Genomic DNA, 12,356 nt, shown 5'->3' with positions numbered 1-12,356 from the left:
CTACAAAGATCATAGAGTTTGACTGCCTGACCATTTCAGAGCTAACCAAAATTTAAAGCATATTATTGAGGGCATTGTCCAAGTGCCTCTTGAACACTGACAGGCATGGGACATCGACCACCTCTCTAGGAAGCCTGTTCCAGTGTTTGACCACCCTCACGGGAAATATTTTTTTCCTAATGTACAGGCTGAAGCTTTTCTTTGAGGCAAAGCTTTCCTTTGAGGATATAATATCTCATATAATCTTTTAAAAAGCAACATCCAAATAAAGAAACAAAACTAACTTAGATTTATACCCTTCTCCTTCCTAATAAATTCGTAAATTTACTGTTACAGAAACACTTTCCATAACTGACTTAATGGCTTTAAGCCATTTTTTTCTTCCTCTGAATTCTTATGTGCCTTCTTTGAAGAGATATATTTCAGTGACAGGAAAACTGTTATCATGACTGTATAATTCAGAAGCAACACCAACTAAACATGAGACTGAGAATGGATCTCTTAAACAAATAGAATTCATTTTATCTGTTCTCATAGCTCTCATGTTGCACAAAGATAAATTAAGGTAAAACAGGCAAAGAGGATTTGTCTGAGGGAATATAGCTGTCCACAGACATCAGTGCAGAAGGGTTTATGATTCCTGATGAAATTGACAAAGCAAGACCACTGCAAATCAGAAGACTTTTATATGTTCAATTAATTCAACATTAATATTTTACCTTGCATAATATACCAAGCAATTTGAAGCTATTTTCTCTCTCATTGTGTATCATAGCAGTCTCAACAAAAGTATTACCTGGAGTTAAGCCTCAGAAATTTACAACCGATATGTCTTAGATAGGATTTCAGTTTGTGCCTGAGTTTTTGGGGTGTGGGTGACTACAGGAGAGGTTTTGTAACACTTCATTGTTAACTAGAAAAAAACTTGATAGAATTTATTAGAATTACACAAGACTGATCATTTTTCTCACATCAGAATACCAGCTACATGAAATTTGGATATGAAAAAGGGGAAAAAATTGAATCTTGAAAATAAAGGGAGAACTTTGAAGAAAGCAAGACTGCACAAGCATGTTCTTTTTAATAATAAATTGCTAAGGAAGTAATTGACATAGAATAATATTTTCTATGCATCTGTTGAATGATCTAGATCTGTATTTTACAGAAAGATGTAACAACCTTAGAAAGAAATGCTTTTGTCCTACAACGCATCATCTTCTAGACTATTTGATCTTCATGATAATCTACAGCACATGTGCTATGCCCATTTCATTGTGTATGTGCCAGCTTCATCCTGCTCCAGGTGATAAGAAGTCTGTCAAAGCAGTCTACTTCATGAGAATGACTTTTAGGTTGACCAACAACTGAGCAGAAGCCACTGTGTTTTTAGCACCTGTGCTAACACATATACATTTGCAGAAATCAAGGAGGAAGTCCACTGCCCCTTACTGGCTTTGTAAAGCCTCAGAAGATAGTTCAGATTTCAAAGAGCATCTAATAGCTTATAGGCAGAGAGAGTTAAGAGCCACAATGCCAGATATCTTGCAGTTGGGTGAAAAAAAAAAAGGGGGGAGGACATTAATTAGCTCCTTTTACTTATGGTATGATATTTTGTTACAGAAAATAATATACATTCCCACACACTAACCAACAGGGACTAAACAACCTACTTCCACTAACTCCAATGTACTCTGTATGTACGCTTCTGAGTACCCTGGGAGAGCATAGCTGGCTTTCTCCAGTAATCCGCCCTGCTAGCAGGTGCTGCAAATCTAGAGGCAGATGTTAATTGATTCATACTGACGGCTCTGGCAGGTTCAGCTCATTAGCCTACCCTGACTGGAACTGCAGTCGAGTGTCTGTCTCCCTGTGCAGAGGAATGGGGGGGAGGGAGGGTTAAGTACCCCTGGTGTGTTAATAAGACTCTGTCCTCGAAGGCAGAGTCTTTGAAGCACCTGCTGCCTTCTTACGGCTTTGGCTTGTAGCGTGACTGGGGAAAGACTGAAATATGAGCAGTATGCAGGTATGGGGGATGTTAAGCCCTAGGTGACTTTGTCATTATCCTTCTACATGCAAGAAACTAGATTTTTAGCTTTGCTTGCTAATCCTAGTTTTAGTTTAGCTTTTAGAGTGAAAACATTTTGATTTGGAGTTATACTTTATTATTAAATGTAGTTATTAATACTGTCTCTATCCTTTAAGGAGCTCTTGTAATGAAGAGGGTTTAAGAGTATGTGTTTATCTCTGGTTCGGTGGAATTAAGTCTCTGCCTATTGCTTCTCCATAACCAGTATCATGATAAAGTAAGTAGTGAAAAAGAACTTAAAGGATCTGCTCATAGGAGATGCTCTAAATGCTCTAATTGTAGCTGAGCAGTAGGATTCCCTCTGATGGGTTCTAACTTAAGAAATGATACTTCATTTTATGAAAGCAAAGATAACAGGTAAATCTTTGTGTCTCTATGGGAAACTGAGAATAATTATAGGCTTCTTTTCATGTCAGTCTTAAAATGACCCTGATATGAGAAGGCTTCTGTTTTATCTTAGACCATATGTGACTTGAAACTCTTCTATTAAAGTGCATAAGGAAAAAAAAATGCAAGTTTTATGCCTCTTTATTATATAAAACAGTCACCTTATGAGGATGAGAGAGCGTAGAAGTGTGGCCACTGGGGTCGACAAGCCCCATCGTTGGTGATAACATCAGACTCCTAACGATGAGACCATCAGGAATGTAAAGAGTTTAGAGGGAACAAAGGGTGATTCAGGAGTCTTAGACTGCTTGCTCTCCAGCCCTTAAGAGTGAAGTTGCTGGGTGTTTGCTGTTGCGGGGCAAAGTTGTAGACCAACAAATAGTTAGTGGAAAAGTACTGTTGTAGAATGAATGGTATAAGAAGATATAGTAGAAGTTGAAGTTACGTCATCAATAAACTGGTAGCAGTTACTGATCTTAAAAGAACCTTGGAGACCATGGGGTCATTCCACCACAAGAAGTTGTTATAAATGAAGTCTCAACTCAATCTGAATTTTGTAATATTTATACTTATTGATTAAGGAGGTATTGGGGAGGCAAGGACAATCCCCAGACAAGGACTGTATATCTCAAAACAAGACACTGGAACTCATGATAAGGAAGCGGCAGAAGGACAGAGAAACAAATGTAAGGACTATAAATCTCGAAACTGAATATTGTAATTCATTATAAAGATACAACAAACAGAAGAATTAGCAACAACCAGCTCTTGCAATTAAGAAACATGCCAACTCAGCAGATTCCTGGCCAAAGGTGAAAAGTACACTGTGAGGAAGACTCGGGGTCTTCCTTCCAAAGACCCCTGCCCACAATTCTTGGGAGGGTCTACACAGGTGCAAGGTGCCAAAAGGCTAATTAGCATGAGAATTGAGGGAAGGCAGGGATAGGTAATGAATATGTATAGATGCTAATAGAATATTGATAGATTGATTGTATGAATTCAAGACTGCTTTTCGTTTTGGGTATGCACGATAGGTGGAGAGATCCCCCATGCATCCAGCGCTGCAATAAAGAATATACCACTTAAAGGAATTTCAGCTTCAGTCTTTGAATCATTATAAAATGCATAAAAGGCAAGTAAACAGTACTGGGTGTGTGGGGAGTCTATGCTCCACTAACATGCACACACAAACATCAAACATTCTAAATATACAGAACGTTGCTTTACATACTAAACATGAGTATGCCTATATATACATACAATCAGGAAAGGTAACAAACAATCCTTTAAGTTCCATGACTTAACAGTCTCCATTTTCCATTCCTTTTGAACAATATGTCTTACTTTATGTTGTCAAGCAACTTAGTCTTTGGGCCCTACGTATCCCAATCTTCGCAGATCGAAGAAAAGCATATTCATCTCCTTTTCAAGGCCTATAGGCACGTCCAGGTCAGCAGGGGTGTAACAGCAAAGGCCTTCGATGGCAGTAGCGGTGGGGGGGGGCCAATGGTGTAGCAGTCAGATCAGTAAAGGAGCCCACAGCTCCCTCACTGTCTGGTAAACCACACATTTGTGATTGTGGCCCCACAGGGCTCTTAAAGGCCTCAGAGACTGCTCACCAGGTGCTGAGCAATCCCACAGCAACCTTGCCATTTTTAGTTGCAGAGTCCCACACCTTGACCTCAACTTGGTTCCATGTTTCAGGATCCTAAACTGTCCGATTGTTAAGGAGAATAAGCTGTAAGGTTACCAGGACAGTCTTTGTTCCTAAGGACGGAACAAATTCCTATATTCAAAATCCTATATTCCCCATAATGTGCAACTGCTTACCAGCGAGGGGCAGTTGTGTGTGCAGGTCCGCTTCTCTCAGCTCGAGCTTCTTCCCAGCTCCGGTGCGCCTGTTTCCAGCGACTTTCTGTTCGAGCTTCTCTGAGCAGTTTGCTGAGTTTGGCTGAACCTATCTTCATGAGGCGATCAATGTGCCTGTTCCCATCCTGGTCTCCGTTCTGCTAGCCTGTTCCTTTTCATTCCTTCTTTCTACTTCTTTATTGATGACATAGCTTTATCACTTCGCGTTGCTTTTTTTTTTTTTTTTCCTTGAGGGCAGGCTCCCCTCTTATACCCTTCACCCCACAGCAGTCCTTTTCAAAACAACTTTTCATTGGTCAAACAACCTTGAATATAACAACAACAGCAAACACCCAGAAACTTCCATGCCTTAATGGCTGGAGAACAAGCAACCCAAGACTGCATGGAGTCTCCTGAATCACATTTTTTTTGTTCCCTCTAAACTCTTATATTCCTGATGGCCTCGTCATTAAGAGTCTAATGTTATCTCAACCACGGCTTTCCAACCCCCATGGCCATACTCTCAAATCTCCCCCTTTATTAATATCAACCATTTTCTCAACATGAATTACCAGTCCTTATATAACAAGGTTATATATTTTCTCTTCTTTAAAAGCAAGTCATGAAACCTCTAAGTTTACAAACTAATATTTGTCACCCATACTGTTATATATGGAATGGTAATTCGTGTCGAGACTCATGAAGATTAAACTGCTGTGAAAAAGAATGAAGTTGTCCTTAAGAAATAACTCCCTTTTTATTATTATTATATATTTTTTTTAATCCCAAAATAGTGGGAAAGCAGGTCTGATTACCTTGGAAGTATGAGGGAAACATGATTTATTTCAAATTCTGTAAGTATTGTTCAAAACAGGTATGTATTTAGAGATTCTGATGTGAAACTCTCTCAAGATGGAGCTCTGAAGCAAAGCACTTTCTCTTTTGTCCCAGGTTTGGTGTCTCCCCCATCTTTAAAAGAAGTCCATGGTGTCAGCTACATTACAGACTTGTGTTTTTTTGTTTGTTTGTTTTTGTTCAGACCCCAGATTTCACATTCATTTTCTGGGTAAGTAAACTATGATCAGCTAAATCTCTAACCATTCCTTTTATGGCTGTAGCAGCAAATGTTTTTTTCTGTATTTGTGGCTGTGGGAGGGGATGAGAAGAAACACCAATGATTTTGCAGCATTGTTCAACAGAGATAAGTTTTAATCTAGTGCAGAGAGGAAAAGGAGAATTTGTGTGATAGAGAAGATACTGACATGGTGAGAAAGTGAGATAACTGGTGGAATATCTGCCTGCAAGGCTGCCTATGTTTCCAAGTCACTCAGAACTGGAGAAGCATTTGAAGTCTGTCCCCTAATTAATGCAACAGCATGAGCTAATTTAGCCTCTGAGAAGCCTGGGGTTTCATTTTTATTTTATTTGTCTAATCTGACAAATGAACTGAAAGGATTTGTGTTTTGTTTTGTTTTTTTTCTTTTTTTTTTTTCTCCCTGTTTGGGTGAGGGGTATGGGAGTGGCTTGTGGAAGTACTGTATACTTAAAGAGATTTGAGCTATCCAAGGTCAGAATTATCCATGTGACAACCTATTTCACCTAACGTTTCACCTAACCTCTTTCATATTTGCCTCGTTAAATTCGTTAAATAAATGCTATTATGCTGGATTTTTTTTAAAGGACTCAAAATTCTAGTTGATTATAGGGTATTGGTGATATCCCAGCTTGGACCAAATATCACTAACCCATTGAAAATCAGTGATTCAGCTCTCTTTGAGGTGTCTAAACAGTGTGATGATAGCTGAAAAGTGAGCTTCCAGCCTTTCTCAGTAGATATATGTTTAGATACACAAAGTACATTCACAGAAATAAATATTCTTTTTGTCTCTGTGGTATGACTCTGACTTGTTTATATTTCTTTCCCAGTGTAAATTAATTAGAAGTTTCGGTGTAAGTGCAACAACTTGCTCCTGATAATACATTTCTTTCCACTACTTTCTACTGCTAGTATAATTTCCCTTAAGGTAATTATAATTTTTAATACTTGAACCGATGGACTGCTGAAAGTCAGCAGCTAAGCAAGGAGTCTCTGTTGCAAGCAGATACTTCTCACTGTTTCTGTTTGCAACCTGCCTAGTTATTGGATACTTAGGGACAGTACATGTCAAAGAGTACTTGTCTTCTGTTGCAATCTTATTGGATAGATCTCACAGGAAGTAAAAGATGGTCTTTAAAATGCCTGTAATAATATGATCCCAGTAAGCAGTGAGATTGGAAATACTTTTTTTCTTCTCTTCATTCTTCTGCTTCCTCTCCCTTGTATTTAAAGGTTTGCTGCTGTCAGGTATGCTGCATTGCCTACTAACTTATCTAATGTTATGGGGCAGCATTAGTTACAGAAGTACTGACTTGTTAACACTTCTAATTAAGAAATGACCCCACTGTGCTGATGCTAGCAACTACTGTTCGGTGTTGTCAGTCCAATAGCTAAGGGAGTAACGTTATAAAGATCAGCTCTTGAAACTTTTATTTATGTTCCATTCTTCTAAAACTATATTAAATACAAGACTTATTTTACTATTCAGCAAACATTCCTGATGCACATGTTATTGTTTGAGAAATAAAGACCAAAACTGTGATCTAATATAGTGACAGCAGCCTTCAAGTGATAGTCAGAAACACATTGCTCAGCATCATGCATGAAAGATTTGGTTGCCATAGTGATACCACTACCATTTGTTTCTGAAAGCTGACTTTTTTTCCTCAAGCTCTTTAAATGTTTGATCGAAAGACTGACAACTATTTGATACTGATCAGTGAATGACTGAGCACCTGCTGCCAGCAATAGCATTCTGTTGCTCACTAAAATGTGATTTAATGCACAGATGCAGGTGAACTTTTATTTTTCCCAAGCTCTATATAACCTTTTTTTTGTTTCTTGCTTTTTTTGTGTGGATAAATAAGGATGGCTTTAGTAACTCAGATGAGCAATGATGTTATGCCTTTTCTCATTGTAAGAGTACTGTTTTCAATTGGTCACTCAGGTCATTCTGTGATAGTTGAAATAATCCTTCAAATTGGGAAAAAAAATATATATATATTTCTTTGTGGTACATCACATAGTTCTGTGGCTTGATGTTTCTTTTCCCCTTTGTCCAATGTTTCTTGTTTCAGACTTCCAGCTGTTGACACACTTGGAAAGGTATTTTAACTCTTGCTAGAGTCCTTTGCCCTGCCTATTTGCACTCAGATTTCTCTTCTCCCACAAACTGCATTTCCAGTTGTCCAACAGGATTATGTTTAATCTGTGAGAAACAGTTCAGATTCCAGCAAGTAAAAGATGGCATCAGTTCTGTCTGCCACCTCAGGAGTATAAAAGGATTGTTGCTCTTATATACTGAAGCTGTAAATTCTTTTAAGTATATCTTTTTCTTTCTGGATGATTTTTCCTCAGCTGTTTCTGAAGATGATGATATCAGTCAACTATGTGATGTTAGGATTTCCTACTGCATGCAGTTTCTTCTCTCAGGCATTTTGAAGCAAAAGCATTCTGTCTTCAGTGTTCATTTCTGGGTTCCTTCTTTGGATTTGTCAATGTTGCTTTCCAACCACCCCTTCAATTGTGATTAATTTAGGGGAGATGTATGGTTGATAGAAAATGGTAGTTAATGTTACAAAGTACCAGAGAAAGGAGTTGCATCTAGTTAAGGAGAAAAGTTAAATCAACTTTTTGAGCTGCTACTGCTGGAGAAAAAAATAAAATCACATTTTTGTTTTCAGGATATAATCAGGCTTGGCCATAATAACTCCTCTTCCTTTATTGGCATGAAAGCTTTCTTCCTAAGTGACTGAGGCTTCAGGGCTTATGTAACTGGTTAAATGACTTTCTGCTTTGATCTAGAGCTCATTCTTGGCTTACTACAAACATACCAAACTTGTCCATTCCATGTCTGCTTCCCTCCACTAGATCTCTCTCTTTTTTTTTTTTTTTTTTTTTGGAAATCAGAACATCAAGACCTGAACATCAGGTTGCATAATGCCATTATCCTCTGATTTGTTTTTTTTTGTTGTTGTTGTTTTTGTTTTTTTTTTTGTTTGTTTGGTTTTTTTTGTTTTTTTAACTATGGTAGTAGCAATAGGCTTGGTCAACATACTTTTATAAAGCTGAGAGATGGAAAAACTGCATGAAAGTACAGAACACAGATTGGGAAGGAAAACCAAACGCTGTCCCTGATAGGGTAAAAAGCTGGAAGGATATTTTTACCCCCTAATTCAGAGGTATTACAACAAAAGCTGATTTGTGGCATTTAAAAAACAAACAAACAAACAAAATGATAGTGTATTTGAATAAGAACTTCTTCTGTAATATATAAACTGTGTGTAAGCAAAAAATTTCCACATCTGCAGCTATGAATGTGATACCTGGTGGTGATGAAGCCTATATGTGAATTCATGCTATGGTGCAATCCTGTGTTAGCCTAAATAGCCCTGTGGCAAGACTTTGGGAATGTTACAGCTGACTTCATTAGCTGCAACATCGGTGGAACTAGTTCTCAATGACCTTTATTCACCACTGCTTAGGTAAGTAAGTACAAGGGCCATTCCCAGCTGTTCTGTTGGGACTTAGTTTCCAATGAAGAATAATAAAGAAACCTGGTAGCTGTATGTCTGAAGTGATTGGTATTTACTTACATTAATTCTGTCTTTGATCTGAATTAATCTGAGCTCTTTTAGCCATTGCTGTAGGAAAAGAGCCAAATACAAACAATTTATTTTAAAATGCATTAATATTCTTACAGAATTGTTACTAAACATTTTCATGTAGTAACAGGCACTCTTAAAGGCTACCTTTGAGTCAGTGCTAGTCTTTCTCTTTTTTTTTTTTTTCCAAAAAATTTATAAACTAAAGAAAATGCATAGGCATTTTTCTAGAGACTTTGGACTTTTTTTATGAAGTTCTCTTTTTAAGAAAGCTTACTTATAGTGCATGATACAAGAGAGTTCACTCAGGTACTGATACAATAGTAGCTTTTAATAAAGGAAGCTTGTCTACAATTCCTGTCACTTGCTAAATCTCTCACAAGAGAAATCTCTCACATAAGAGTATGACATAACTCAGTAAACTCACACAACTCACTAAAGTTTTGGAATCTATGTCTAGCTCACTTTAATATCAGCAAAATAAGCTATCTAAATAAGCTATCTCACTCCCAACGTATGACGTCCCTGTGATGTTCCATGGGCAGACCTCCCACAATCTGATATTTACTGCTTTAAATGCATCTGTAGCCATTTTCCTTATTGTCTTAGGTTGTTTTGTTGTGTTTATTTGTTTTCCCCTCAGTGGTCACAAAGTCTAATTGGAAGAAAATGGATTCCTCTGGATCTTCCGCTGATCTGTGCTTTTTAAATTTGCATACCTGGAATCTTAGGTGTTTGCTGTATGACTTACTTAATCATGGAACATGATCATATTAAGACAGCATACAATTTCACTATTTATGCTGTAGTTTTAGAATGACTATTCATTTAGTATTTCTGGTTAGTACGTTGGAAGTAGTGTTCAAGGCTGTTTGATTAATTTTTATTTCATGAAACTTATGTCCTCAACATATTCAAACTACATCACTCTTTTGGTACAGAGAGGATAGTATATATGCTTAGGCACTTAAGCTGTCTAAGGTGACTGACTGTGTGGTTCCAATTATGTTTTTTCAGATATGTAATTTCTAGCACCTGTGTGAGGGAGGGAAGTATCCCTGCTTCTGCCGAGAAGGGGAGGGGAAGTAAGTCCACAAAAAGCTACATCTCTGATTACGTTAGAGCTATTAGTAGAACCCAGTAAGGACATTAAAATACTAGCACAGATGATAGCATGATAAACTGAAAGTGTATTCAGAATTAAACTTAACACTAAGTGGCTCTGACCTGATTTTATTTGTTAGGGTTAATTAAATGCATTATCTTAACAGTCATAGCAGACTTGCTTTACTTTTATCAAACATGGACATCACTGTAGTTATTTATGAAGGATATAGACTAGAACTTTGTCTCGGCAAGCTTGTACTTGAAAGCAACACTTCTGCAATTCAAACTAATGCCATCAGAATGCCGTATGATCAAAATGTTTCTCTCATTAAAAAGCTATATGTATATTTACTGCTAATGTTGTTGTTAATCTGATATTAACAACACCTGGTAGTGATAACCTTTCAACAAAAGATGAAATAAATACGTGGTTCCTGGAATATAGTTGAACAAAAAGATGATTTGGTGTGCCATATAAATTGAATTCCTATTTATGACTTATCTTGCTTATATGCAACACATTTTCTAAATGTCACACTGAAAAGATCACAGAAGAAATGCTGCAATTTATTTTAGTTGTGGAAATCATTGACTAGAAATCAGAAGTGTGAAAATGATATTGTATGTGTTCTATGGCTGTGTTTGAACACAGAATAAAAACTCAGCATAAGGATGGGTTTAATAATCTGTTTTAACTCCACTGGAATATAAAATCTTCAGTTTCTTGAAGACTAAATACATCAGTTATTCTGCAGCATTTCTTAAACTTATTCCAGAAGTCAACTAGGACTTGTAAATGATCATTTATTAAAGGTTTTTTTACATACTTAGTTTTGTGGCGTGTTCTAAAATATTTCTGTGAACAGATAACCATAAGAAGGATAAAGGAAAGAGCTGGTAAACTTGCACTGCTCTGTTCAGTTATTTTACTTAGTGACCCACTTGATGATTTCTCCTTTTTTCTGTAATAATAGAATAGTTGGGAAATGACATACCATTTTTCCAACAAATCTTATTTGTCTTCCCTTTTGTGTAATATATTGAAAAAATAGATATCACAGAGGGTGATTTCACTGGTAACTACTTAAAGTTAAGAGCAGTTACATAATTGCTGTGGTAAAATATGTTAATTCTGGTTAAAACCTAACATACTACTTGCAGGATGTCATTAGCTCATAAAAGTGCAAACATTTTGGTAACAAAACTTAATTGAGTAAATGGCTCAATATATTTGTCTATAATTTCTAAGTTACTTAATTTAGCTGATCATAAAGTAATGTTGCAGTTCAGAATTGTGATTTTTAGGGTAATTAAAGCAGCATGTAACAGTTGCTCATTCCATCAGACACACAGAATACTTTCTAATGTTTTAGTATTTGATAAGTATTCTTTTACTTATAGGTGTGAATGGAAAGATGGCTTCCAGCAAATGTTCCCAAGAAAAATAGGTATCTGTAGGAGATATTTATCTTCAATAAATTTTTCAGAAATAAACTTTAAAATTTCATTGTATGACCAATCATATAACACAGGGTTTTTCCCTACTTCTCTTCTGAGAACTCAAGATGTTTTTGAGTATGTGCTGGTTTTGTTGACCATTCAAATTATATGAATTTGCTTCTTCAACATGAGAAAATGCTCTCTAACGCTTTTTTGTTTTTTTCTTAATTAAATTATCTTAGAATAATGAAATATATCCTTTTTTTTTTTTTTTTTTTTTTTTCTTGTGCAGTACTCTGGTTATTAGACTGAATATATTAGGGATATTCCAGAGGTTCCAATTAATCTTTGAGTTAACGTGTCAATTTAACAGAAAAGATAAAGATACTAGTCTTGTCTCCTGTATGATCTAGCTGTGAATCGTAAGTCAATGTGTGTAACTGCTAGAAAACTATACCTATTGAACTGAGATCAGTCTATTACCTAGTAATGCTGAACTGCAGACTGTGAGGGAGGAAGTCTCAGTCTTAGTTCTGAAAAATCAGTGTTTTGGCAAGTAATTAAAAACCATAGCTGAGAATCTGTGAACAGAAGAACTGGGGGGGGGGGGGGGAGTAACAGGCGTTGTAGGTGTTGAATAACCCCCAAAGCCCCAAGGATCTGTAACATCAACTTCTCAGATAAGTCTTAATTTATACAAAGAATTCTTGCGCAGATTTCTTGTCCTAACTTATTCCAGAAGTTACAAAACTATGCATTTTCTTACTGATCTGAACTTCAAAACCAT

The 12,356-nt window shown here is 36.7% G+C and overlaps 1 long non-coding RNA gene across 2 annotated transcripts; it reads left to right on the top strand.

The window, feature by feature from the left end:
* The first annotated feature begins 1,912 nt into the window (after nt 1-1,912).
* On the top strand, nt 1,913-11,665 carry LOC106016851 (uncharacterized). Of its 2 annotated transcripts, XR_003494723.3 has the most exons (6): nt 1,913-2,023; nt 5,116-5,175; nt 5,273-5,387; nt 8,729-8,902; nt 10,040-10,107; nt 11,531-11,665. It is a non-coding gene; the product is annotated as an uncharacterized lncRNA (long non-coding RNA). The 2 variants fall into 2 exon arrangements; XR_005262562.2 differs by lacking the exon at nt 11,531-11,665 and having other exon boundaries at nt 9,666-10,687.
* Nucleotides 11,666-12,356: the final 691 nt, after the last annotated feature.

The sequence above is a fragment of the Anas platyrhynchos genome, chromosome 1, assembly GCF_047663525.1.
Source record: "Anas platyrhynchos isolate ZD024472 breed Pekin duck chromosome 1, IASCAAS_PekinDuck_T2T, whole genome shotgun sequence".
In the NCBI taxonomy this organism is placed as follows: domain Eukaryota; kingdom Metazoa; phylum Chordata; class Aves; order Anseriformes; family Anatidae; genus Anas; species Anas platyrhynchos.
Note: the sequence above shows the minus strand (reverse complement) of the source record. Positions and strands in the feature narration are given on the sequence as shown.